The following is a 26,608-nucleotide window of genomic DNA, read 5'->3' as shown; positions in this document are numbered from 1 at the left end:
CTAATTTTTCAAAAAGCGTATATTCCTGTTCTCTGCCTCAGTGCCTTCAAGCTATGCAGTGATTGAATACTTACTACAGCAAGCTGCTAATGTTGTATGAAATTAAAAATTCCTGTTCAATGCATAAAGACACTATTTTGTGCATTCACTATGGCAATATTTGTTGTAAAGCTCAACTTAAATATAGTAAGAAACACTGTTAAAGGAATCAAAAAGCCTAGGGGAAGAGGTCATAAAATCAAGGAAAACATACTGAAAAACAGATGACTGTCTCTGCCCTGTAATTCTTGTTTTGAAGTACATCCACTGACCAGGCAATACAACTGCCTCGAAATCAGCAGTAAATGATGTGGAAAGACAACAGCATTTTAAAATATTTCAAAAAAATCATGTTTTACTGTTGCCCCATTGTCTGCTGCAGGTATCTATTAAGTAAGGTCCTGTAAAAGAGGATCCAGACAGGCACTCCTGCATCCACTTCATAACTTTCTGGGCTTGGTTGTGTTAGTTGCAATACTGAGAATCAAAGATTTTTAAGATACTTTGTGCCTTGGTTATGTGCTCATATATGTAACAAAACAAAAACAAACCCCAAAACACATAGAGCTCAATCTGATGAAAAGCAGTATTCCCTACTGCTGAAAGCATCATTAGTTAACCTGGATGATATTTTGTCAAGCCCAAAGGTTTAATCCACCAGAATATAAATTTAGTACAATCAGATGGATTTCCAAGTGAACACACTCGCACTGGCACTAGACTTAAAATTTCTTCAGTAATTAATGACTTCAATCATACCAAAAGTTGTTGTTATGCTACAGAAGTCCTTCACATAATTATCATAAAAATATAATTAGGAAAATACATACAACTACTTCAGAAAAATTCCTCCACATTGCAGTACCTCTACACATAAGTAACTTTATATGAAAGCTTTACAAAGTTAAATTTTTAAATTAACCCTATTAAACGTTTTCTAGCATCCAACTAGCTACTTCTTCCTTCATCTCACAAATGCTTTTTTTTCTTGAACTCTGATTCTGGACACTAATCAATTTTACATACGGAGCTGACTTGTGCAGAATTCCTTACTCTTCTGTTTCTTTTATCATTTATCAGATTCAGCCTTTCTACCCAATCCTTCAGACATGGCTGAGAACATTCCAAATAAATATTAAAGAAACCACAATACCCGACTGCAGTTGCTCAACAAGTACTCATGCCAGATCATTAGTGAAGGAGCTGTTCATGGCACAGAATATAGAGCTTCAGACATACCCTAGGACAGATCAGGCATATTAATGATGTCACTCGGACACCAATTTTATGAAAAATTGATAGTTTGAAAATTCAAAGAATAGTAAGTTCCTGTCCTGTAATTTAAGAAATATTGTAATTCGATTCTAGGCAAATTTAGCCTTTTCCAAAATAATTTCTGTTACTAGAAAACAGTTATTAATTAACATTAAGAGCTCTGTGTTCTGGCTTGTGGTTATTATGCCATGTTCCGTTTTCGTCACTTGCAAACTGAAACTGGAGCTGGAGTGTTCTCCAAGGGATACTCAGAGACTGTCACCTCTTACCCTAACTACATGTCCCACTCTTGGACAAAGGTAGAATTTCACTGCAGTTTGCACATCTACATCTTCCCACAATCCTCTATCAGACATTCCTTCCTCATATCATGCCCTCCCACTGAAACAGTACTTTATTTTCAAAATTCCTTCCTTCTTAGCAACAGACCATGCCTAAAAAAACGCTATATTTCTAGATATCTAGAAAAGTCATCATCTTTTACTGTTCAAATCTAGCTATCACCTGCAGAAATAAAGTGTTCTTTTTAATTTCCTTCTAGTAATTCTGAGAGAAATATTTTAGTTATTTAAACTCAACAAACTGCCGGCTGTTGGATGGACTGAGTCAAGACCTTCCCATTGTTTCTGGTTTCCTCTCCAATGATCCTTTGTACAATATCTCACTCTCTTCCATGAAAGCCAACTCACTGACAAAGCTTACAGAAATAAATACTGAAATCAAGCAAAGAATCACAACAGTAAAATGTGGAAGCTTTCCAAACAATCTATGAGTTTTTAGAGACATTTCCACTTAGCTGAAATTCAGTAGCTACACAAAGCAAGCTGAATGAATCTCTAAATACATGAAGACAAGAAAATAACGTACAAACAGAATGTAAGGAATTATCACTGTGTTCTTAAAAAAGTAGTAGTGTTCATCAGACTCATTTTAGTCCTGTGAAGAAGCTTTGGTATGGATAGGAGGTAAAAATGAAGCCGATAAAGGAAATTATTAGAATCTTTTGGAAATAACCACAGCCCTTCAGGACTACGCATTTTGAACACAGGTAGATGAGAATGACATGCCTGACCTTAAATGTAACACTTTTCTTTACAGATTGGGTTATTTGTGTTAGACTTGTCAATCAAATATGGCATGAATATATTTCAGCAGCTGTGAAGTTTGATTAAAACTTAATGCAGCTTTTTTTTTTCTTAAAGTCTGAATGCATTTAGATGGTGCACTACCTGTGAAATTGTGATTTTTGCTTGTTAATTGTTCATTATTTTTCACTGTAAGAGAAACCTATTCTTGCTTTGCTTTTAACTGAAGGGCTGATAAAAGGAGCCTTTTGATATTATCACTTCATATCGTGAGGCAATTTTTAAGGTTCATTTTGCAGTAAGGATCCTGACTGCATGCACTGGTAAAATTTATGTTTAATACGCAATTTAAAAAATCCTAAAAGACTTGCATTAGATGTTAAGACAAATTAATGCTTTGGGACTTCAGAAATCCAATCTACTGAACTGGACTTCATCATCACTGCTTGAAAAACTAAGTTGTCTATCAAAAAATGGGAGACAGGCTGAATTATTATGTAAATATGAATGATAAAGTTCTATCAAGCACAGTTAACTATTGGGACAGTTACTAATTATTATTGCTTCTATATAGAAAATTATGCACTGCTCTGAAAATACTAGTAACCACTCTTTAAATATCAGGCAAATTGTCTAAATATCAGAAAGACGTGATTTTTAGTCATTTGCCATAGCTTAGAAAAAATAAGTTATAAGTAAGATAATTCTGTCTCTTCACAGCAATAAGAAAGCTGTAGGGTTTTAGTCTTGATTTTCAGCTTTCCTCCAATCCCTAAGAGGAACAGTTTCAAAGGTGCAAATAGATGTGAAGTCATTTTATGTTGAATTGTCTTCTATGATTCTGATCTCAGCTAGATAGGTCTATCTAATTCATATGCATATTTCACATGCAGTATTTTTATGATTAAATGACATCAGTTGCACTCATATTATCTGCAGCTCCAAACTAGGAAAACTGGATTTAAAATTCTTTCACTACTTATACTTCTTTAAAGTAATTTCAATAATTATGATATTCTTTTTATCATAGTCTTCAAGGTGTAAAGAAAAAAATATATCCAACTGTTCTTTCATAGATTATTAATAGCAGTAAGTAATTATTTTACTGTATTTATAGAGAGAAATGTTACAGTTTGCTGGAAGAAACACAATATACGATGTGCATCTGAGGTGACATGCATGCATCATCACCACATAGGTGACCACATTTGTCTGAAGCTGCATAACCAGTTTTCTTTCCCTCCTCAAGTCAATAGTTTGAAAGGCTGCATTTCTTCATTCCTCACAACTAAACAAAATTGTTGAAATCATAATTTTAGTTCCATTATTCTCATCTAAATTAGAGATAATTTAGTGCTTATTAAGGTTGTCAGTACAACATACAGCGTACTCCTCAAATTACAGACAAATTTTATAGCTGCAAAACTCTGCCATTTTGGACTTGAAAATCTATTATAATTTTTTTCTGTGTTTATCATTATGTTGTTAGAGCATTTTTAGAAATATTGTGCATAATGCAACCTCGCGGAACTAGTGTTAAAAATTATCTTTACTTCCCAGGAAGCCATTTTCTCTGTGCTTAAGAAAAAGTGGAAATATTCCCAGAACTTCATTTTAAAGTTAATTGTATCCTTTCCTCTGTCCTTCAGAAGATGACAAGTGTTTTTAGGAATGGACAGGTATTTGACCAATATTGTAATATGGAAAGAAGACTTAAGACTACTATGCAATTTCATTACTGATACTCTAACCTATACCAGGATTTCTGCATAAACACTCAGAAATAATTTCAGCCTCTGGTTTCAACATTTGCTGTCTCACCGAATATGATGGGCTGCACTGCTTCTTCTTCGGGGCTCTGTGGAGACCTGTTCTGTACAAGATCTTGTTTTCAATTGTTGATAGCAGCGCTGAATCTCAGCACTGCAGACCGGTGTATTCTGGGCACTGGGGCATCCATTTCTTGTCTGGCTGTTTCTTTGCCAGCAGCAGACACCCAAAATTCATAGCCAAGGCTTTAACTCTTTTCGCCACCACAGGTCCATGTAAAGCACACCTTACTGCTTTGTTCACCGTTACCTGAGCAGTTACAACAGCAAAGTTGCAGCCGCCCCAGCGCAGGCACAGCTGAGCCCCTCAGCCAGGCTGGCGGCTCCTGGGGAAAGTGCATTTGGGGAAGAGCAAAAGGGGTGAGGGACCAAGTGTAAAAAATAGCCCCACAACAGGGAGGGCTGGGCAGGAGGAAGGAGACACTCCAGAAAGGGTAGAGGTAGGATAGGTAGGAAGATGTTTTTGCCTTTGTTTCAAACCTGCCAAATATATTTTAACTAGTAATAAATTAAATTAATTGTCCTCAAGTTGAATCTCTTTTGGTAACCAGTAAGCAATCTCCCAGTCTTTACCTCAATCCCTGACTTTTCATCTTAATTTGTTCCCCTCTTGTCTGAGGGAGCGAGCTAGCGAGCGGCTGGGTGGGCGTCTGGCAGCCGGCAGGCTTAACCCACCCCACACACACAGCTGTTTGCTGTTTTCACAGCTCAAAGTCTAGGAAATGACTAAAGGTAGTGCCAGAGAAATAATGTGATCATAAACCACAGATGAACCAGGAGCCCTTAAATTTAAAATGACTCAAACCAAGCACTGCTTAAGATAGCAGATCCGCTGTAACTACCTGAAGACAGTGACACACTAAAGGTTTTATGTAGTGGCCTGCTCACTACCAGAATATATCAACTCCTATTACTTAGACTGGGTAATATCCAGAAAAAATTAAGACAAAGGGGAAAACAAAAGATCAGTTCCTTAAAACTACAATAACGAAAAACAAATCTTTTAGGCATGCTGATGAAACTGATTACGGAAAACCGGGTTAGCAAAAAAATTGGAAATATGTTAATTCTCTTAACCCAGTAAACAATGTTAAAGTCATTCCTTTAGGAAAAATGAAAGAGCTGTATAAAGCTTGAAAAGCTCAAGTGTTATCTTGATAAGAATTCAAATATGCACAATTTATTTTCAGATTACTTTCTATGTTATGAACAGACAAACTGGTGTAATGTCAGTAGCTATGCATGTGGCCTTCAGCTCTCTAGCACCTAGCAATGACAATTGTTGCCTACCCCCAGCCTATTCCCCTTTAATTATCTATTATATCTCCTCATGAGTAGTCACTGAAGGTTTTCGTTTTGCTTGTCTGCCTTGAGGTTCATCCACCTTAGGTGCTGTAGAGACACTAATCCAAATCAGGAGGCATATCATTTTTTTAAACCACAGACATTTACAAATCTTCCATGTACTGAAATGGTAAATGACCTTATGCAGAACTCCTCGGCACTGCACAAGCGTCAAGGGCAGCTCAGATGTCGCTTGTATGGCGCTAGGTTGTACCATGAAGACATTGCCTTCACTTCAGTGGATGACAGGGGTCTCAAAGCCTGAACACATGATTTTTCACAGCTTCCACTGAAGTAATAAATGCCATCACTCACTCAAGCGCTGAAGCTTGGACTGGCAAAACAGGAACCTTAAAACAAATAAACAAAACTACACCTTCACAACCTTTAAAGTCAGCGATTTATTTGCTAACATAGAGGTAAGCCCACAGGCAGATAACTGCAGTTTCAAGGCCTTAAGGGAAATCACAAGCATACAGAATAACGTATAGGTCAAAATGGAGAGCTTGTAAAGACTTACTCCTCACACACTCCTGCAGTATTTGTTAGCCATGGATCAGGTGGTATTCTCTACGCATTCACTGCTCTTATGTTCCAAGTTATTTTTACAAAGCAGAGTCAGACATGCCTTTTATGAACAATAGCTCTGTTACAAGGAAAAAAACACCAAATGTTAGTACCACTTTTAATAGAAATATCATCCATTCAGTCAACAATTTATAAGAATAATAGCAAGGCTATTATACAGATCATAAACATCTTATTAGTTTAGCAGCTGACAGTGCATTTTAGTGCATTCCACGTGCTCTCCACTTCCTTTTAATTGTTTAATGAGGCAACATCACAGATGCCACCACTAAACACTGTATTTTCTATTTCCCTTAGATTATAAGAGGCTAGATAATAACATATTAAAGATGTTAATACCCTATCCATTAGTCATGACTTGATAGAGGAGGATTAATATGATACCTCATTTAAAATAGAAAGATACCTCAAGCTGTCAGCGGGAACTTGATTAGTTTGCAAAAGAAACTTGCTTAATTAATTTGTATGCTTATGAGACACACTGCCAAAGTTGTGTAAGATCAAAGACAGATACCCCGTTGGAGTACACAGGCAAAGATCATGTACACATAAACATACCATCAGTCCAGATAGATTCACATTTTTCAAAGTGCACAAGCTAATTCAGAGAAGTCTGAATGCTCTTCAGCAAACTGTAGTAACAGTTTGAGTGCTGAGTGTTACCACCAGAGAGATTTCTCATGTGAGTTTTAGATTGACTGACATCCTGAAGTATTCTTTTTACTCTTTGAGCTGAAGCAAGGTAAACTTTTCTTATTCTGAATTTGATAAAAGGCACACAATTTTGGATGAGGAAATCTTTGTTCCAAGGGTTGGAAAACAAAATGAAACTGCAATGAAGTATGCTATTTCACATCCACATACCCTCATTTATTATGGCACACTAAGATAGCTATAATAATAACTCAGGCAAGGCTTATTATGGACAGACCTCCACTCTTCACTGTGACCTCTATAGAAACTGCTAAAGTCATGGCTGTGGTGACTTATGCATCAGACCAAGTAGTTCTGATTGATTCATTCTGATTAAGCACAGGGACAAATGCAGAGGTGTATGATGGTGCTGGAGAGCTACACAGCAGTGAATGTAATGTCAGATGTCAGGCAGTCTCAATCTAAGGCGACTGTGCTAGTATAATTTATGTGCCAACATACTGGAAGAAAGTGCTTAACTTGAAGCAGAAATAGGCAATATTAAAATAAACTTTAATTTATTCTTCTTCCTGTTTCTGTTAATTCAAAAGGGATCTGTACAAATCAGCAAGTCCTGCATGAGCAAGTGAGGATAAGTCTATGTCTAAGCTTGTCAAGTAGAAGGTGTTGAAGGAAAAGTGCAAGTTGCAAATTATTTCTCTTGAATCAACTTTGAAACTCATCTTGAACATCCTGAACTGAGTAAGGGCAGACAAGGTCCACAAAACATGGTAGTATTAAGTACCCAATAGATAAACTAAACTCCTAGAAATGTCTTGTATTCTAATCAACCAGTTGGACTGTATATACTTGCAGCCAGTTTAGACACATTCCCAATGTAGTGAAACCTCTGGAAAATACACTGGCAACAAAACTAAAATACAATAGAGTAGTTTAAGAAGAAAATAAGTAAACCACAATCAATTAACTTCTTACTCTTGCAATGCATGTCAACTTCTAGAAACAATTGCTCTAGTTTAATTACTACATTTTAAGTTTTATGAATTCTCAATATTATGCTTACAACAAATTTTATGGTAATAAAACCTAATTCTTTTAAACAATTTTACGGAAGCTTTGAACTATTCAAGATTAGAACAACTGTTTTGGCTGATCTTTATAGGAATAAGGATAGAGATATTTGGTGGACTAATTATCATTGCCCATAAAAAGATAATTGCTCCATTCATTTCTCTTAGTTGCACATAGAAAAGGAATCAACTCATTATGTGTGAGCTGTGTTAACCCCACACAGCGGTACCACAGATCTGGCCTTGTTGCACATATGAAACACGTAACCTGTGATCTTGTAAAAAAGTGCTTTGCCACCATAGTTGATAAGTTAATAATGAGCAATACCTGTACAGCATAATGTGTAAAACTAGCACTAGCATTCAGATGACACTAGGATAGTAAAGAATTTCTATTGTGGAGGGTAATGAGCTTAGACATAAGCATCGCTACTCATTTTGACACCCAGAAGCAGATGGAACTGTCTTGCCATCTCATGAGATATTAGAATATCCATACCCCAAAGCCTGTTAATAACAGCTGTTAATTGAATTGCAGAGAATGCGTATCTATAAGAAAATAATTTCTAAGTCAACAAGTTTCTAGCACAGTCATAAGACTGTTGATTTGAAAGGTGGATGATTTTTTTTTCCAGAGAAAAAACAATCAAACAAACAAAAAACAAACCAACCAACCCACCCACACACTCCCACTTGCCAGATATTTAAAAGTCTTAAGGATCGAACAGCTATTCATTTGTCAGGATACAAGTTTTTGGCTTGTGCACATATGACACCAAACACAGAGTTTTCTACAGAAGTTGTCTTAAAACTAGAATTCATAATTAAAGGTATTTGGACTCAGTTTAAGAGCTTTCTTACTGATTTCTCTATTTTCTTTTCTAAACTGGCTCTCACCTGATTTTTGCAGTTGTTTCTAGTGATTTGCATGTGTGTGAGAAGATAAATAGACACAGTTAATTATGCAGTATCTGGTGAGAATAATGTATGTATATTAACCACATGTATCATTGACAAAGACAATTTTATTCACGAGACTAGGCCACGGATTAAGATGAATCATCAAATCACTGAAGCTCGTTTCACCACAGTCATTTCAACAGGCTCCCTCTGAATATTTCAGCACTTTGGGTTCACATGAATCTCTTTCCTCAAGCTGTTCTGATGGGACAATTCAAGAGCAGAAATGCTAGTTCCTTACCATAAAATGGATGGGGGAGCGAGGGGGGAGACAGGGAATTATCATCATATACTACCTGTAGCGTGTAAGGGTTATCTTTCATTTTACAACATTTATTTTGGGGGAAAGTAATTAAATGCCTCCACACTGAAGCAGGTGTGACTATCACCTCCTGGTCAAATACAGTCATACCTTTAAATTAATCTAGGTTTATAGAACATCCATCAATACAGTGAAAAAGACCAGGCAAACTTGCACCATTAGATTTAATACATCTGAGCTATTGCAGTGGCTTTCGTTCTAACTGAATGGTTTGATGGTACTGCCTCCAACACTGCCAACAAACCTTACAATTCTCTCTTTTTAAAACAAAGACTCAAAGGCATTTGGTGGTATTGACTTTGGAACCTACAAATCCAGGACAGGTGAATTTTTGCCATCACCCTAATACCTCTGTGTTGTCGACTATTTAGGGTTGACCCCCATGTTTGCCAACCAGGATGAAGAAACATCTATTTTTGTTTGTTTGTTTGTTTGTTTTAACAGACCCCTAAGACTCAAGAGTAGCAATGACTGCACTTATTATTATTATTATTATTATTAATGCTTAAAAATAGACCAAATCGCGGGTCCTGAACCTCCTCCACAATTATGGCAGGCAAACTTCATAGCATCCTTATTGCCCATAAGACAAAACATTTGGATTAGATTATTAGTTTTAGATAGAAATTAATTTGTACACATTAGACATTGAGTTTGCATTAAGGAAAAGCAGGACTGAAGAAGCACATCTTGCATCTGGAGTGGAAGCTTTGTAGTGACACTCAGCTCTTGGGGCAAGTTGTCCCACAGTCTAGCACCATGCCCAGAGAAGATCTATTTATTGAAAAAAAGGGTTTAACTCTTTCTGGAGAACATTCCATGTGCTTCATCCTAGAACTCACTATCGTCTAAGTGATGCTGGAGTATGTTGAATGCCTAATAAAGAGTCCGAGAGTTTAAATGTTGTTATATATCATAGGAACAGTAAGAATTCAGCACAGAGACGGATGTTCAGGGACTTGCTGATGTAACTTTCCTGGCCTAGATACAATAGTGAAATCACCCCAGAGTGACATTCTAGGTGTATATAATAGGTTTCTGTTTGAAGGACCTTTCCAAATTGAAGAAAAAGAAAGGAAAAAAGATATATACTTAGAAGACAAATATATTAAAAATTAAGCTACATTAAAATATTTTAGAAGTGTTCATGCTTTTTATGTAGCAAATTGCATGCTATACTATAAAATCTAATGGTATGTGAAGCACGATTTACAATATCTCTTAAAGAGTAATATAAGCAGATGGATGATGTTTTAGTGGCAATCTCTTCTATCCGCATTTCCAATTAAATAAAGAAACCAAACCTTTCCTGTCATGTGATGTTATGATGATAATAGATAACTGAACTATGCTGTGGCACAACCATTTAATAAGGCTTCCTATGAATTGCACTTTTAAATTTTAGAGGAAAACCTCCATCTGCTACTTAGAGACATATCATTCACATTTCAGATAACTAAAGCATAAGAGAGTGAATCATTATGTGGAACATTTTCTCTGAGGTACTTTTGTATAGATGCAAGAGAGAACATAAAGAAAAAATATCCAGAGAAGACATAATGAAACCCTGTTTTTCTGTGGAATACATGGCCAGTGTGGAATTAGCCTATGACTAAGCTATGCTCTCTCTCACAAACTCCCAAAGGGTTTTTCAGAACCTCAAGGTCTTCAGGCCATCACGTTGCCAAGGTCCCGACATGTTCTGGCTTACTAAAGTGTCCCAGAAGACACTCCCAGTTCTCCCAGTTCCCTGCGGCTCTCCTGACTGCGGTGCCCTCTGTACTGGTGCTCTGTTACTCCTCAACAAGGAACAGCAAAACAAAATCCCAAACCACAGGCATCAGCAGATGCAACAAGCTGCTGATCATTCTTGAGCCAATTCATCAACACACACATTCAAACCCAGCATCAATATCTTTTATGATCGTATTTGCCATATGAGTGTATGACTCAACAGCATCATCCCACAATGTCAAGCCTAGAGCAGACACAGGACTTCTGAAAATGGAGCACAGAAACCCAATGAGTGCAGAAGGCTTCCATTAGTCCAGACATTTTCCTTAGAGATAAATCTCTGTTTAGAAGGGAATATGACAGCTTTTTAAGATTTGCATAGAGAGAATACTCCACTTCAACTTTTTAAGTTCAAAATTGCTTCATATAAAACTGTTCTGTTCACTTTTGAAAATTATATGGGTAGTTTATGTTTATGATCATCATAATTTCATTGTCACATTCTCACCACAAACTCTCTCAGGAAACACATTTATCTATTTCTATATATTTATAGAGATATTATAAACATAGTATGAACACTTCTATATTTGTGTACAGTTTTATATCTTTCTATTCTTCATTTCTACAGACTATACAGAATACATAACTAAAGATTTCTAGATATATATACACTTGAATGTTAGTAAAACTGAAAAGCTGATACACTTCATCAAACCAACAGTAGGCAGATTAAACTGAACTTCTTTTCTGGAAAACAAGTAGCAGACAAAAAAACCCTAAATATTTCAATGCGAAAAGAATAATTTAGTATCTGTAAGGTCTACTGCATGGTGAGGACATTACTTCACAGTTGTGGATAATCTATTTTGGAGATAAACTGTCCTTTTGTAATTTAAAATTGATAATTAAATGCTCTTTTTGCATACTGGCCATGCAGGTTGTTGTAGCTCTTCTGACACCTTGGATTCTGAAATTTTAGTGAACAACACAGCAAAGACAGCTCTTGGTGCTTCACACAGTGTGAATGAAAAAAGTTGTGATCTTGGCTCTGCTACCATTTGATTCTTGCTCAGTAGGTTCCCCAACTAGCTGTTTTTCATCTTAGTTTCTACAGTTAGATTTGAGGGTTGTTTTCCCATTTTTTCTCATGCAAATGTCACAGGTCTAATGAAATACGAACTGCAAAACATTTTAAGATTGTTGGATGAAAAGCACTACAGAACTATAAACACCACATGCATAGAAAAGCCCAGCACTAGCATGTGAGACTCCTGTCCTTGGCATCTGCTGTGTTGAAGACACACCAGAAGTTCTGCTACCACAACACCCTTCTCTCCTTGCAGGGATTGTACTTCCTTTCTATACCAGTTATGAGTTTCATGGGTATTTTCAAGTTCCTCTTCTCATATACAATGCAACAATAATAACACTCTAAAATGCTGATAGTCTAAAATAGGGTGTCTCAAAAAAAGTTTAGGACTGGCTTATAGTAATCTGCTCTGAGATAACACGACTCAGAATTATGTAAATCTAGAGACTGTGGAGAGATAAATAGCTCTCTAATCTTGCACTGGAAAAAAAAAACAACCAACCAACCAACCAACCAAAAATCCCACAGAAAAATTACCAACGCCACACGCACACACAAAAACATTATTGACATTAATGAGATCAGAAGCAAATTCATATGTTGCTTATGATTTGAACATTTGAAGACCAGAGCAGTGACACTTTAGAGAAATCAATGACCTCCTTTAATTTCTCTCTGATAACATTTCCTATTGAATTACGTAATTTCCTGTGTTGTTTTATGTTACAAAAACCAGTGGTCGCCTAGCCTGGTAATGCTTCCTCGCCCCTGAAGATTATACTGGTTTACGAAGGATTTGCACAGCCAAAAAAGGAAGACATGAGAACACTGAAATACTTTTTAAATCACTTTTTTTTCCTTTTCTGTAAATATAGTTCTTTGACCATGTATATCCTACAATATTAAATACATTTATAGAATCCGAAGTAACATGCAGTATAGCATTTTTCAACAGAAAAATAACAGAGAAAAGAAGAACACTACTTTTCAAATATTTTGAACTGTCAGGCATCACCAAAGATGGAAACATCTTTTTGCACTCATGCTTTTATTTTTTCTTGTATGGCTGATAAAATGCTAAGTGCTGAATCTCATATTTCTCTGTATTTAGTTACAGAACAGCTGTCAAAGGCTTTATGCAACTCAGAAAAGGTGATGAAATTCCACTTTTTGAAATAACCATTTGTTGCAAAAGACACATTTTCTATCTTTTCCTCTATATGAAAGTCATTGCTGAGATACCAGATATAAATAGACTTCTCTTTGTACACGAGATACTTTTGTCTCATCTTTTCTTCTTCCCTGTGATTCTGTCCACTGAATAAGCACTTTGCTGAAGCAATTCAAGAAGTGCAGTGAAATCAAACATTCTCCGGTCTCTCTACTTCTTTTAAATTTTTTTAATGTGTTTTCATGTACTGTTGTAAGCCAGCATTTTTTTTTAATATTTTCCTCTGTTAGAGCTCATTGACTTGATTTTGGAGGTTTCAAGTGGAAATCTGGGGAGTGGGATTGCTTTATTTTTTATTCCTCTAGAAGTCAGTTAATGCTATAATTACATTTTTTTAATGAAAGAAAAAATCTTAGTAGACATTCAGGTAGTGAAAAAAATGTCATTCTAGCAGGCCAGGACTCATCTGAATAGTTTTTCAGTCCAATAAGAAGGCTTATAATCTCCTGAGATCCCATTTGACCCCAGTGTTTTTTAATTCCTTCACAAAAAGAAAAAAATACAGTCATCATTCTGCAGACAAGATAGTGTCAAAACACAGAGGAAAGTCAACCATGTCAAAATAGTACAGGTAAACAAAAGGTAAAGTCTTTCACTCACTCTGAAAACAGCAGAAAAGTTAGAAATACATGCTGCTACACCAACCTGCTATCAAAGATTATGGAAGACAGCAAATCACCACTCACATGGTTTTGTCCTGCAAAATTTTAAAAGCTTAAGATAAATATCTGCATTGAGAAAACATCAGCATTTAGAATATTCATACTTCTGACAATGTATTTAAAGAGCTTCCCCACTAGCAAGACATAAAAACGTATGACAACTCCTGATACATTGCTATCTGTAACATAACTTTGATTACAATGCACATACTGTGATTCGGAAAACTGAGGCACACTTAAGCTAGTAAGCATTTAAATCATTGGATATTTAATGGTAAAAACCAGGAGAGGCAAAAAATTCACAACACTAAAAACTGCTAGACAGAAAGGGAATTTTATACCTGAATATTGTTTTTTCTAGTTCTGTTATTACAGACATTAAAAGCACACCACTACAATATGAATACAGGAAAATTCATTGTAAGTGAAGTTTCAGATCAGAACAAAAATGGGAAGCTTTTTTTAAAAAGTAATTTTGTTTTTTTTTAGAAATAAGTTTTCTCTTGTTTTCATACCTAGTAGAAGATCAGAATGCACTTGCCTTCAGTGGCTGAGATTTCCCAACATCCACAAAGAGAAATCAGCAACTGATATCCACTCTTTTGCTCTTTTAGCTATAGTATGATACAAGAGAGTAAACTCCCAGAATACATCTTTGGGTTTGGTAGTACAAGCTATGTTTTATGCACATTAAAACCATTTAAAGAGATCTCTTCTGGTCACACATCCCTGTCATCTCAATCAGGCTGGATCCTGTTCCTAAGCGCCAGCCCAGACACCAGCCTGCTGGACCCTTTCAAGCAGGGGAACTGGAAACAGAGATGTAGCATCTAAATTATTTTATATGTCAACATCTCCTCCTCTTGTAAATTCTTTTTTCCAATACATGTGTGCCCAGACTCTGCACTTTTCCAAGTTTCTTACAGTAGCTTGGTTGTCTTCTTACTTGTTACATTCTTGCACAATTTCTACCTCCATTTGCCTTAAAATGCGTTTGCTAGCTGCATCTTTTTTGCATTCCTCATTTCATGTCAGACACACACAGTTTTGCTCCCACTAAGTTGAACAGAAAGTTTATTGTTGTTTCAGTCAGATCAGCCAGATATTAGGCAAATCTTTTAGAAGAGAAGTTCTCCAACCTCTTACAATCTTTGCAAAAATACACTTATCTTATAAATGCAGCTATGTAAGAACACTTCAGACTTTTCTATGTGTTCTGCAGAATTGCACCCTGTTGCATTCTTAAATTTGTAGGATTGATCTTTAGACTACGAAAATTGTTGCATTTCCTCCAGTAAATAAACCCTGCTCATTCATATAAGTTGATGAACCAGCTTGTATCATCTCCTCAGTGGAGCCTTCATCTCCATTGCAAAGATGTTATTACTAATAGATTTTCCCGTAAGAGTGTTTTAGTTTGTTCCGTAAAAACTGTTATTATTAAGAATGCTGTCATAATCAGTATGAGAATATACAACGATCTAATATTCAGTATTTCTTAGCTTGTATATAAAACTAGATGGAAAGATTAACAAAGAAAATGTTTCCCAAAAGTACATTAAATTCATCATACACACCAGATTTTAGCCAAGACTTAGAAAAGGGAGAATGGAGTCATTGTTTGGATTTTTCTTTTTTTTCCTTGATTTTTTTGGATGCTGGCCAAAACACCTAAAGAGCAACTCTTGAGTCTCTCAGCCATGTTAAAAATTGTTCAACATATATTTCTGGGACTAGGATCAATGTTTGAAACAGCCAGTGCTGCTAGCAGCACTGTGAATAACTTGAAAACATGACATTTAGGGGTTTGATCTTTATTTTTTTTTTACACCAGAGACATGTATATTGTGGTATATTTTATGTACTACTCCTTTCTTATATCATTTTGGGACCTCAAAGCAAGACATACTAACCTAGCTAAGCTAACTCCCAGTAAAAGAATATATTTTAAACAGCAAATTTGATGATATTCTTAGTTGTGCTTATGCCATTTAAACTAAAGGGCAAAAAAAGCAGATAAATTCACTCCAGGGTAACTACACTTTACAAGTGAATCTATTATTTTTCAGAAAGGATTGTGCTTGCTCTCTTCTGCCCCCTTCACCCCATTCAACTATGTCTCCTATGACCACTCAATCTGAAAATGCTACATTCTAGTATATTGTCTGAGGAGCAAAAATACTTTATCTGGGCTTACTGCTTTTATTCAACACCCAGAACAATCTATGTCTGTTCCTTTAAGCTCCTTTGGATGTGAAAAATATATGGTTACATAAATCTTTGTAATCCTGAGGGGAGGATAGCATATAAAGAGTTTACTGGCATTAGGATTAAAGCTAGTGTATTACAGTGCAATCTTTAATCTTCTAAAATCTACCTCACTATTCCAAGCTGTTTTGTGCTAGCAGATGAAGCTTTAGAAATAGGACACAGCTGGCAACAGTGATAGAAACACTTAAAAAAGAAAAGGAAAGGAAAGAAAAGAAACAATTGGTGAAACTGTTAATGAGCTGATTTAACACAGTGACTTGCACGCTGTTTGTTCTATTAATCTGGAAGTGACAGAGGTTGGAAGAAGTCCTTGTAACAGAAATTAGGAGGAAACAAAATCACCCAAGTCTGAAATCAAGGGAGCTATAAATGTGGACCAAAACTGGCCTAAAAATATTGTACAAGACGAAAGAGTCTTGCTTGGTTTTGGAATTCATTGATCCAAATGAATATAACTGATGTGTCTTTTGATAAAACTGTATGGAACTAAAACACTGCTGAAGACATGTATTACTTGAGAGGAAAATGTAGAAAAAGCTTATTATTAGGTATAATGTCACAACTCTATTATTTGGACTGACTCATGACTTCCCAGTCAAGTAGGTTTACAAATAAAGAGACAGAAGGGCAGAAGCCACATAGCTCAGCAACTAATGCCCAGGCCTGACTGGGAAATACTGGAGCACCAGTCCCAGCTCAGCAGCCTCAGCTGGACCATCTCACCTGCGTAAGTCTCTCTTTTCTTTGGCGCTGCTCTGTGTTCAAGAAAATATACATACTTACAACAAAACATAAATGTTTGTTTGAGGGCTATTGTGGCCAATGGTGATTAAATATGTGATTAAATGACAACCTAATTAGGCTTTAAACACAGATTACATGCTCATGCTCCTCTACTGTAGCCCAAATCCCTAAGCACAGGAACATCATAAATTGAAACAAAAAATAATTACGTAAATTCTTCCCCTTCTGCTCTGAACTGATACTTAAATTTTGAACCTTTTTTTTTTTTTTTTTTAAAAAGGTATTTCATACTTTCCTATATTTGGGTTTGTTCCATCTGCCTTTATCAAGCTTTAAATACTCGTAAGCTTATTAAGAGATAAATATGAGCCATAATACGTAGAATTTTGTTTATCTGATGAAGGTATGCAAACAATTCTGCACATAACTGATATACATCAGTATTTCAGCTGTTTGGCATGTTAAGTTTTAATCACTTCTAGCACTGAAGAGAAGTATTAGAAGAAAGCAATCATGGTACTGCAGAATCTAGAAGATAGTAAAATAATAGTGTTTCTTATTTAGTTTGTCTTTCTAAAGCACTACACAATCATGAACAAATTAATCTAAGGCTTACACTGAATTTTACTGATAAAGACATTAAAAGCCTTTAGCAAATGTTTAATTGAAATAACTGCCACACATTAATTCCAATAAAATTCTTTTAGTATCACAGAGATTTAGTAAACACCTAATGAGAACACACTCAGTATGCCTCAGTACACAAAATCCTGTGTGTGCTCTTCTTGAGTCTCAGCTTGGAAGAAAGTGCTTAGAAATGACATCTTGGAAGCAAATGAGGGGCACACTAAGAACGGAAACAACCTAATGATACGTTGTCCCATAGAGCACGAGCAGAAACCATAGTCTTTACAGCTGTCTCTTAGCTGACAGCACAGTTTTCAGGGAGAAAACATTTTCACTTTACCCTTTCAGTAGTTCTGAATTTGACTCCTAAATCCAAAGGCTTGCCCTCTCTCAAGCAAGTGTCACCTTTTTTCCCCTCCTTCTGATAACTCAGTAAAACTTGGCAGAGGATGCACTGTGATGAACCCAAAGGCGTTCTCAGAGAACTATTTCAAGGAAAAGCACCACTGCTTCCATTCTGCTGTCTCTTGATGGAGATCTGAATCCTTTGGGTTCCCCACTAAACACCACTATCATAAAAGAGGTTTCTATTGTGATCTCCTGTTCTTGTGCATTCATTTTTTAACTAAGTGTATGGCATTTAACCAATTGGTCTTTTTCCCCAGTAAAGGTCATACATAAAGAAAGAGCATGATTCTTCACATCCAATTACCCATATCTCAAATCATTTTTACACTGGAAGATTTTTGGCACATCTCAACCATTAGGACACTCCTTTTCCCAGCACAGTACAAAACTGATGTGTTTCTGAAACTGATATCACAGTAGATATTTCACTAGAAAAGGAAAAAATAAAATAAAATCTATATACGCCAAGAAAAAAGACCATAAAAATTTCCCTATAAAGTGTACTTTGCATTTGGATCATGTATGAGCATAGGATTAGCAGCCCAACTATATGGCTACCCAGCCTGAAGCATAGCACCTGTTTGTATGATAATGGATGACTTTTAAAGGTACATATTTTAACTGTGAGGGTAGACCACCTTTGGCCTCCTCTGCATGACAAGGTTAGGTGTTAGAATTGCCTAATTCCAGTGCTGAGTTTTAGACTTCTTCCTTACCCAGTTTATGAGGACAATCTTCAACAGACAACCTGAGATATTTTGAGAGAGGAAGGAAAAGGAAGGCAGATGGCAGAGCAATGGGCAGGGAGTGGAGAGCAGGAGAGTGACTGACCACTTCTATGGAAAGAGGGTAGGATGGAAGAGTATTATTAATATATTACCAAGGGAGGATGTCCTGCTGCTGTAAACTTAAGTGCTTCTGAGATCCACCCATCTAAGTTTAGCCTACATCAGCACCATTTTGCTGAATTCTCTGAATTTTACCTGTAAAATTCTCTCAATTTTACCTGTTTCTCTGTTTTTTACCTGTCTCTCTTCAGGTTAAGGTCTTCACTTTCATTAAAAAAAAAATAATATCACTTCAAAAAGGGAATTTTATATATGTAAATTACATGCTGAATTTCAATCCAACGTCAATTCACCTTGAATAAACATACAGAAATAATAAAATGAGTATACGGAGAAACAAAAAGTGAAACTGCTTAGATAGTAAGTAGGTGGCAGTCTATAAAGAAATTAAGCTAGATATGGACTAGCTTATTCCAATATACCTGCCTTTAATATTTTATAATTTTTGTTACAAATGAATGAGTGTCATTTTACTCATTTACTAAGTAAAGCTAGATACACTATGCATATCAGTCTGTGCTCAGACAATCCATTATACCAAACATACTCACTTCAATGCCTTACAAGAAAAAAAGTATAGAGTGTTCAGTTAGTGCCGGACTGGATGAGTTTTCTTCAGGCCTTCCTAAATCTTTTCCAGTTTCAACAAAATCAGAACATAAGTACTTACTCTCATGATTGTGCAAAATAGAAATGATACCCAACATAATAGCAGAGCTTACTAGGCAGATGTGGATTAAATTCCTCTCAGTAGATATACAAATGCAAATGTTTGCTTTAGTTCGAGAGACATGAACATTTAAGTTACACTGCCTTGCATTATGTTAATAATTTCTCTCCTAAATGAAGTCAGAGAAAGTATCTCCAACCAATTCCAATGGGACTCCAATTTCTTTAGTATATTTAGCGTATATATTAAATTGACTGACTTCACTAGAGTTCTTAAAGCCATCATGAGTAATTTTATGCTCAACTTTTTTATGAAAGAGGAAAAAGAAAAAATCTCATAACGTGTGCATATTCATAAAACACTAGCAGAGGAGAATTAAAACTGCATAAACTGTGAAGAAAAGTTGAATTGTGAGGTGGGGTTAAAGCAACTTCACATTAGTGAAATATCCTATGGTGGCTTTCATTATTGATTCTCTGTCAACATCATGTTCATTCTTTTCTAAATTAGTTCTGTGGCTTGAACTTGGAAAGATCGTGATGTGGAGTCCACAGGTTCATTCTAATTGCTGTTTTTCCTGGTGGACTGCACCATGCCAAACTGTCACTCATCAAGACCATTTGTCTGTGAACAGACTTAATTAAACACCTCAAATCCAATTTCTTTGATCGTTTCCACTATTAAAAAAACACACGTACTCCATCAGCTATGAAGAGTTTTCTAAAGAAAAAACTCCTTAACATTATTCACTGGCATTATTCTCTTCTGTTGAAGCAACAGAGAATTCGAAAACAAAAAGATTAATTAGGAAGGGAACATAAAACAGTTCTAGAGACAACAAAGAATTTGTTAACTCCTAAATGTTTGGTAGATTAAAGAAAGATTCACATCACCTGCACATCCCTTTTTTTTCCTCTCCTTCAAATAAGATCTTCAACATGCAGTGCAGGCTTGACTTGAATATAAATTCTGAGTTATCTTCCTTCAGATTTAAACAGGCAATTGCATTGTTTTTTGTGAAAGAGGTAAGCATTTTCAGTATCCTTTGTCATAGCTTATATTTCCGGCACATTTGTAGAAATGGTTAAAATGATAATATCTCAAATATAAATATGCAGTTTCATAAGAATTATTCACAAGGTGGTTTTGCTTTCTATTCTTAACAAACATTGTTGCAATTTAAACTTTATTTATTAAATTGTTTTCAAGTAACATTCACTTAGGTCTAGTCTTATAATTGCATTTACAAAGTCTTTTGGATTTAAAAAAAAAAAGTTCAAAACTCACAGCTTTGTAACACAAATTGTTCTGTATTTGATGGATATTCACTATACCATCAAGTACACAGTCTTCAATGTAGATTGCTCAGAGTTATAATTTGAAAGCATTTCTTGATAATTAATTTAGCAATAATTAATAATCTCCTACATTGGGAAATAAGCTATTTGTATTTTAGAAAATGCTGTTTCTGTAAGTGGTTTTATGGAAGAAAATTACTGATCATAGCTGGTTTTATTACTGCACGGTCTTCAATGCCTGTTGGGCTAATTCTCTCTTCTTACTCAGTTACATATTTTCTGGAGTTTTATGGCTGCACAAAGGAGACCTGGTTTCTGCAGCCATGTCTGAAGAGGAGCTCCTACGTTACAGATACTTCACTGGCTAAGTACTATTTTACTACTCTAAGTAAGGCTGCACTAATGTGCACTAAAGAAATATTCAGCTCAACCTCTAGCTTTGGACTGTACTACAAAAACGTCTGTGAATTCAAACCCTTCCCAAGGAGAGCAATAGACAAGTTTGGTTAGCTTGTTATTTCATTGCTTTATCCATGTGGAGTCTTGGAATACAGAGTTTATATCGTAGGGACATTTAAAGAAGAAATGCACTGAGGTTTCAGAACCACTTTGAGCTTCTAAAGCAGTGTTCAAATATGGTCACAATGGGTTCTGTCATTAGAATTTAGATCCTTCACGCTGTAAAAAAAAAAAAACCTAAAGGCTTATTTTCATGTTTGGTACAGCAAATAATGTAAACTGCCTGACAATACAATAGTGATCAATCTAAGAAAGACAAACATATCCAAAACAGCACATGCATCTAAACTTCAATTGAGTTTGTATCACCTTCAAGAAATATAAAGTAACATGACAGTGTCAAAAAAGGCAAACTAATGTAACACAATTGATCTGTGGTGTCAGGACAGCCAAACTCATCCCTCTGTCAACTCCAGGGCCAGACAAGAGATGTTTCCTTTACTGCTCAATAACATGTTGTATCTATAGCTGCCATAACATCTGACTCATACAAATGCATACATTAGCTCTTTATAATACTGGTAAATCTTTCTGCATACAAAAGCTTTACTAATGCTACATGCCACAGAGATTTAAAAAAATAAATAAAAAATAAGGAAACTGGTTCTTCCCAATAAAATCTTTTATATGAAAGACACTCCCTAGAATAAGGCCGCAGAAGTGCTAAAACTACTCAAGCTTCAAAGTACTATTGTATGTGATGTCTTTGATGAACACACACAACACAGTTTATCTGGTACCAAGACTGGACATTTGCATGTTTCAGGTTTGGTCTCTTGGCAGAAAGAGAGATTTGTGAATTTGAAAACTACAAATATCTATGCTGAAAGTCTATTCTCCCTTGTGGTGACTATCACTCTTACTGTTCATTTCTCCTATTCTTTAAATTCTGCTTTACATCACACTAAGGTACATCTGAGCAGCATCACCAGTATAATTTTATCAGCTTGATAAGACTCTTACAAATGATGTACGATGATAGTGCTGCCATCCTGCACAATAATAATTTAAAAACATGCACTGGATCAGACCAGTTGTCCATCTGGCCCCCTATACTGTCTCTAACACATTCAATGGGTGAAGCTATTTACAGGCAGCACAGTGGCTTGGCCACTTTCTGTGGTCCACTCACCTTTTATAACCCTATTAAAAGAAAAGAAAAAAAAAAAAAAAAAAAAGCAGCATGCTTTTATAGACCTGTTGTTCGTGAATTTGTTCAAACTCTTCCTGGACCTGCTGATACTGTCTGCATTCACAATCTTCAGTGGCAGCAAATTCACATACCTCGTGCTGAGGGATCTGGTGAATAGCTCTTCCACTGTATTCAGCTTATCTACTACCTTCAGAGTTTTGTAAACTTTAGCTTGTTACCTCTTCCAGCCTAGCAGCAGCTATGTCAAGCTACTGACCCAATACACTCCTGCCTTCAAACACATGCTTAGCTACTCCAAGTTGGAACATGAGGGTCAGAGCAATGAAAAGGAGTGTTTAGAAATATAAAAACCAATAACTAGATATAACCCTCATTTTCAATTATATTCAGGGATTTAAAGAAAAAAAATATATAAAAACTAGCCAGACACTGTGTTGGTCTATTATTTGTACCCATTACAACTGTCATTATGCCAGTGTTAGTGCTTCACAGACAGCGAGACATCCTGTCTTGCAAACAGGGGACACTTCCACATCACAGTCCAAATGGTGCTGTTACAACTTGATTAGATATGCCCAAACTCCGAAGCAGGCAATTTATAACAAGAAGGATGTGGGTGACAATCCACCTGCAAACACTGTGAAAGGCTCCAGTAATTAGCATGTACTGAACTCCAGTGATGCCTGGCAGTGCGAGCAGCAGCCACTAGAGAGACAGCCAAACAAAAACTATTCTTTCAATAAAAGATTTACTAATGTGATATTTTTTTGTCCTCACACGTTGCTGCCACCATTGGTGCTCAGCAATTACCACCTTTACCTTATAATTTCATACCTTTCTAGCTCACCCTGACGCAAAAGATTTATCGCTTCTGTTTCAGACTTGGCATGAATAACAAAAGTGAAGTATGATTTTTGAACAGATCAAAACATTGAAGACAGAAGGGAAAAATCAATCTATAGATAAATTAAGATCAATTCAGTAAGTGGGAGATCTCAAGGCTGCCAATCCAGTAATAAGTTCCAGTTCAGGATCTTTTGTTCAATAGTTCCAGTTGGAAACTTCTGATTACCCAAGTAAGTAGACATGAATGTGTACCAGAAGCATGACTTTAATGTCATAGCTTATGGTTTTAACAGGACCAATAATTCCCACATTCAAGCTCTTTTGTCCACCAGCATAAGGACTGAGAAGTCAAGTTTCCTATATTGCTATTTTTTTCTATGCTACCCCTTGGGAAGACTTCTGAGTCGGCTTTTTCTGCAACAGTAAGGATGATTAGAAATAGATAAAATTCGTTCATTAAAACTTCATGATAAACTTTGCACATATATTTGTATATAAAATAGTTTTCTCTTGAATTTGAGTCTGTTTCTTCTATTAACAATCCATTATGGAAACTACGTACAAATGTAATTGAAGTAGAAAACTCTTTAGAGTACATTATGCTTTATTGTTTACTAAGCTTTTATGTATCTTCAGACAATAAAATTTTTATGTGAAGAACGTAGTAATTTCACATAGTCTTTTAAGAAGCATTTTTGTTTCTTCACACAATTAAAAAAATAATATTTATTTTAGGGTTTACTTTTTCTAAATTCCTAGTGCATATGACAGAGATTTTTAGATTAGAAAACAATAAAGAGCTGATTTAATTACTATTCCAGTCTCTATGCAGAACACAAGGTACATTTGAAAGTTTGAGAAACTGTAATATAAAACTTATCATGATCAAAGCTGAAAAGTGGCATTAGACTTGATTCCGTAAAGCAGTGTTAAAACAAGGTAGAAAGAGCCCTGAGCAATACTGCAAATTACATGTAGTCTCAAAACATTCCCATTTCAGATTGCAATAATACACATCTGTGTTATCTCTTACTATTAATACGAGATCTACACAAACACAGCACAGCCAGACATTGCTGTATTTTCTTCTAATTGAGTGTTACCAAATCACCAACACAGATTATTCCATGTAAGTATGCAGCAGCAAATTGCATATATTTTTTTCAAAGTATCAGGCTTTTAGTCCTTTATCCTCAAAACAAATACAAGGAGAAGAGGGGTCTTTATGTTTATTAGGCATCTTATCAGTAAGTTTCCATGTTATTGCAAGGCATAATCAGAGTTTCCAAAAATAGGACTTTCTTGTGAAAGGTATTTCCAATATTAGAAAGTGAAGCACAGAAACTTCTACTACTTCACAGTTTACCAGAAAAATAAGTGGCAAACTGTGTTGCTCTACAAACTACAGCCTTGTCTTAAAAACGTTCTAAAATGAGTGTAAATACATTTTTCTTAGTACACTGAAGTGGCAAATTTGTGTGGTTAAACTGATATTTATAAAACGTCACGTCATTCCTAATCCCCTTATCTTCAAAGTATTAGTGTTTAATCTATTCTGAAAATAGTACAGGTCAATTTTTTCTTCAGAATATGGCAACAGGTTGAGATTATCTGCTAAAACCCAGAATGCACGTTTTGCTCGGTTTCCAAACAGTGCAAATTGACATCATTCTACTGGATACGGTGGCGGTGGCACCAGTGCTTAAGTGCTACAAGAGTCAAATGTGGTTGAATTCAGAAAAGTCTCTCATCTCTATTTCTCATTATTCCAAACAAGTCCTATATACAGTCTATCATTAGAAGGTACTTACTGAAAAAAGTCACACATAGCATGTCTCTTGAATCAAAACATCATAAATAACTTTTTTGAAAACAAACTAGGCAAACCTGCAGTTAAATAGGCTGTTGGTCAGACCGCTTTATCAAGCAGTGACTATACTTCAAAACTGAAGCAACAGGCCTTTTTTTTATCAGTCTTCCCCACAATCAGCTAGAATTTTCTAACAAAAATCACGGAAAGCAAACAGAGTGAGGAGAGGGGAGAGGTGGCTAACACAGCCAGCTCTGATTTCCCTGAAGTATTCAACTATGTCCCGTCACCAGAGGGTCTTAAATTTAGCTGACATAAGATAAGAGGGAAGGTCCTCACAGGGATAACTAACTAAAAAATGGAAACAAAGAGCTGCAATAAGTGGTCAATTTTCTGAGTGAAGAGAAGGTACCAGTGGAATCCCACAGGGATCATGGCTGGGGCCTCAGCTGCTCAACACGTTCAGGAATAATCAGGAAAATAGAACGGAGAGGAGATTAAGTTTGCTACTGCTGATAAGTTTTTCAGAGGAAGAACAGCAAAGGCTGACTGCAAAATGGAGTTGTAGAAAGACTCTGTAGCACTGAGTGATTGTGGATAAAATGGCAAATGATGTTCAAACCAGACAAATGTAAAGTAATGAACTTGGCCAAAAAAAAAAAGTTCCACTTTATGCACCCAGTTATTGATCCTGAATGAGCTACTGCCAAAATCAAAAGAGATCTTAGGTAAAAATAACAGCCTTATGAACATGTCAGTTCAGTAGCTTACGAATTACTATTAAACACAAGAAAACATCAGAAAACTTAATGCTAGTGGGCAAAGTCAGTGTTGTACCCACATCATGATTGTTATGTGGAGCTTTAATCCTTTCATCTGAGAAAAAGTGTGTAGTAGAATTATGTTTTGAAAAAAGGTTGGCAAAAATCATTAAATTAACCAAATAACTACAACAGAAAGAAGATATTCACAGGCTAGGACTCCCAGTCTAGAAAAGCATCATCTGAGAGCCAGCTAAAAGTCATGACTGGCATGGAGAAGGTGAAAGAAAATCAGTTAGTTGCCTCTTCCACTACAATAACAAGAAAGCTTCAAATACAAGTTAGTAGGTGAATGTTCAAAACTAAAAACCAGGCAGGAACTTCTTCACTTAATGCAAAGATGAACTGTGAAACTCCCTGACACATGATATTGCGAATGCTAAAAATACACGTGAATTCACAAACTTTGGGAAATACTCAAAAAAGAAAAATCTGACAGGCCATTAAAAACCAAAAAGCTCATCCCTGATTTATGCAGCCCCTTTTCCCCCAAGGCCAGGAGAGCGTCCATCAGACAGACCACAAAGTGCCTCCTCCTCATGCTCATTCATGTCTAGCCCATGCCTGAGCTGGGATACTGACCTAGGTGGGGCATTAGTCTAAACTCTTAGGAATATTTTTATGAGCTCTATAGATAGGATGCCGGTAGGCAGAACATCCCCCATGTTCATAAAGCATTGTAGTTCCAGAAGCCCAAGGGCAGCAAT

General features: G+C 36.0%; 1 protein-coding gene across 6 annotated transcripts in view; it reads right to left on the bottom strand.

Moving 5' to 3' along the window:
* TENM1 (teneurin transmembrane protein 1) overlaps positions 1–26,608 on the bottom strand; it is an 814,857-nt gene that overhangs the window by 642,613 nt on the left and 145,636 nt on the right. For 2 of the 6 annotated variants that reach the window (XM_065077940.1, XM_065077943.1), the window contains exon 3: positions 6,093–6,218. The exons of the other annotated variants lie outside the window; for them this stretch is intronic. The gene's annotated coding sequence lies outside the window, so the exon portion shown is untranslated. The remainder of the gene's footprint in view (positions 1–6,092; positions 6,219–26,608) is intronic. 6 annotated transcript variants of the gene reach the window in all.

The sequence above is a fragment of the Columba livia genome, chromosome 12, assembly GCF_036013475.1.
Source record: "Columba livia isolate bColLiv1 breed racing homer chromosome 12, bColLiv1.pat.W.v2, whole genome shotgun sequence".
In the NCBI taxonomy this organism is placed as follows: Eukaryota; Metazoa; Chordata; class Aves; order Columbiformes; family Columbidae; genus Columba; species Columba livia.
Note: the sequence above shows the minus strand (reverse complement) of the source record. Positions and strands in the feature narration are given on the sequence as shown.